The sequence below is a fragment of the Octodon degus genome, unplaced genomic scaffold, assembly GCF_000260255.1.
Source record: "Octodon degus isolate 3935 unplaced genomic scaffold, OctDeg1.0 scaffold00277, whole genome shotgun sequence".
Classification (NCBI taxonomy): domain Eukaryota; kingdom Metazoa; phylum Chordata; class Mammalia; order Rodentia; family Octodontidae; genus Octodon; species Octodon degus.
Window position 1 is genome coordinate 1550456 of NW_004524853.1, and position 2776 is coordinate 1553231.

The 2776-nt window shown below is 37.4% G+C and overlaps 1 pseudogene; it reads right to left on the reverse strand.

The window, feature by feature from the left end:
* Positions 1-664: 664 nt before the first annotated feature.
* Positions 665-1779, reverse strand: LOC101576877 (annotated as a pseudogene).
* Between the last annotated feature and the right edge of the window lie 997 nt (positions 1780-2776).

Below are 2776 nucleotides of genomic sequence, written 5' to 3' on the forward strand. Positions count from 1 at the left end.
ACATAGAATTGACTTCACTGGATTTGAAATTTAGAAAATTAAATGGAAAAAAGGAGAGACTGAAGGGAGGAAAGATAGTAGCAGAGAAGCTGTGTCATAAACATTTTACTCTAGAAAGTGATTAATGTTCAAGGTGAATCAACAATATGAATTAAGAGGGTGGTATATGGAATAGTTGAAAACAGAGAAATGACAGCAGTAAGTTTGGTGGCACTCAGTGAGCTTCTCAGTGTGAGTGTAAATGTGTGTGTGGTACATCTGTTGTGGAGAAGCTGGCTTAAAAATACAAATAAAAATATAAATATAAAACAAACTAGAAGTGTACATTGCATGTAGTATGTAGTCAGCTTTTTTAAAATTAAAATACTGAGTTTATTTCACATGTATATTTGTCCCCTACCATCCCCAGGTCTGACCACCACTTCTACTATATCTTATCAAAACATTCCAAACATACTTAAAACCAAGTAAAGGGTAGAGTTCCATCTTCAAAAACTAAACAGGCAACTCAGACAACATATTCTTGGCAATGGGACCTGGACAACATTTATCAAACATGGTAGGGAAAGCTTTCATTTTGCATTATAAAAAGGATAGCTAGATTGCAATTGCTACAGAAATGAAAGAAGATGGAAAACTTTGAAAAGCTGTTTAAACTGTTGTCTTAAAGAGACTTCCTCCACTGTCAGAGATCTTGAATAGCCTCCTGGTCAGTCATCTGAAAGTAATTCTTCACAAAATTGATGAATTTGACTTCCACTCTGAGAAGAGAACCACCTTTGTCTATACTTGCTTGCATTTTTGCTTTAATGTCATCTACAGAACTAGGCAGAACTAGGTCCCTGGCCGGGGAGATGGCTCAGTGGAATAAGCACTTCCCTGGTAAGCGCAAGGGCCTAAATTCAATCCCCGGTTCCACAAAAAACAAACAAACAAACAAAAAAAAAAACAAAAACAAAAAACAACAACAAAAAAAACCTAGGTTCTTTAGGTGTTCTAGGAGTCTTTTCCTGTTTCTTAAAGGATTCCTGCCCTTTTGATCTTGGCGTTGACTTTTTTTTTTTTTTTTTTTTTTGGTGGAACCGGGGATTGAACTCAGGCCTTTGCACTTGCCAAAGAAGTGCTTATTCCACTGAGCCATCTTCCTGGCCCCAGCGTTGACGGTTTTGAGTCTTTTCCATTCTGGTTTGCTTTTTGTTCATTTTTGGCTGGAGTATCTCACATTGATTTTTTCACTAGCGGTTTCTCTTTACCTTCTTTATCATCATCATCATCCTATCATCATCCTCGTTCTCATCCTCGTCGTCCTCTTCGTCTTCATCAGCAGCCAATTTTACTTTTTTTCTGTGGAAACTTGCTGCCACCTCCAGGGGCAGATCGCTTTCCAGATATACTTAGGAGTTTTACATCTTCTTCCTCTTCCTCTTCCGACTCTGCATCTTCTTCTGTAGCTACTAAACGCTGTCCACTAACATGCAACCTTAAGACAACAGGCGGTGTTTTCAAAACACCAACGCACCCAAAGGAAACCACTGGCTCTACATTTTCAAAGATTCCAGTGTTATTTTAATCACACTACCTTCATAATTCGTAGCCTCTGCTTCAACAATGTGCAATTCATCCTTTTCACCAGCCCCTACACTGACCAAATGACAACCGGTGCTCATTCTCATCATTATCCACCTTAAAGTGGTAATCTTTGTTGGCCTTTAGTTCACAATGGAAGAGATAGTTCTGGGGCCTCAGGGGGCTCGTGTCCATGTCCACCGACTCTTCCATGGAGTGGTGGTGCACACTTAGGTGGGAGAGAATGTGGACGGAAGTGAATGAGTGCTGCTCCACAGAACAGACGCGCAGGACGGAGTCACACCACTTGTAGTCAGCCTTTGTTTTTCACATCTTGAAATTTTTAGTCTGGGTTTGGAAATGCTAGCCCACAAAACAGGGTTTATGTATCACAGCACAGCCATATGGTGGGAGAATGGAAGTGAGATAGTCATGATGATTCCATATTTTAAAACTTTAAACTGTAATGTAAGCATAAAGAAAGAAGGGGAAATTATATATAAAATATAATTCTATATAATTATATATGTACATGCAAGATAGCTAATATAATTATATTGCTAATTTCTATTTGTTTATTGTAAGGAATAATTAATGCTTAATTTTTTGGCCAATTTTGCATGTCTATATCTGGTAATTGAACAACTACTTTGAAGATAATATGCAACATAACAACAATTATTGATTTCCTATCATCTTGTTTTGAAATTCTGTAGTTTATAATTTTATTCTTCTTTTTTATTCTTTTTAAAAGAAAAATAAAGACTAGGAAAAAAGTGTTTAGGGGTTCTGAGACTGAACTGTTTCTACTAGGATTAGCAACTTAAGCTATCAATGGATTTATGAATAAAAGCAAAGATAAGCTGGGATGTGGTGGGGAATGCCTCCGAATTCATCACTAAAAACAACTGAGGCACAATGATCACATGTTTATCACCAGTCTGGAACTTATCAAGAGTCTGTATAAAAATTTAACAAAGGCCTAGAGATAGAGGTGCAGTTTCGGGCAAAGACTCTGAGTTCAATCCCCTGACCCAAAAGAAAGTAAAAGGTAAAAACCAAATTCCTGTAAAATCTTCCCTGTTCTCCTGCTATGTTCTGTGTACTCCTTTCTTCTGACAAATCAGACACTAATTTTCCCTTGTTAACTTTTAGCTATGAGGAGATGATGTTTCAGAAATTTTTGTTCCTGCTTTCTAAGCCATTTATC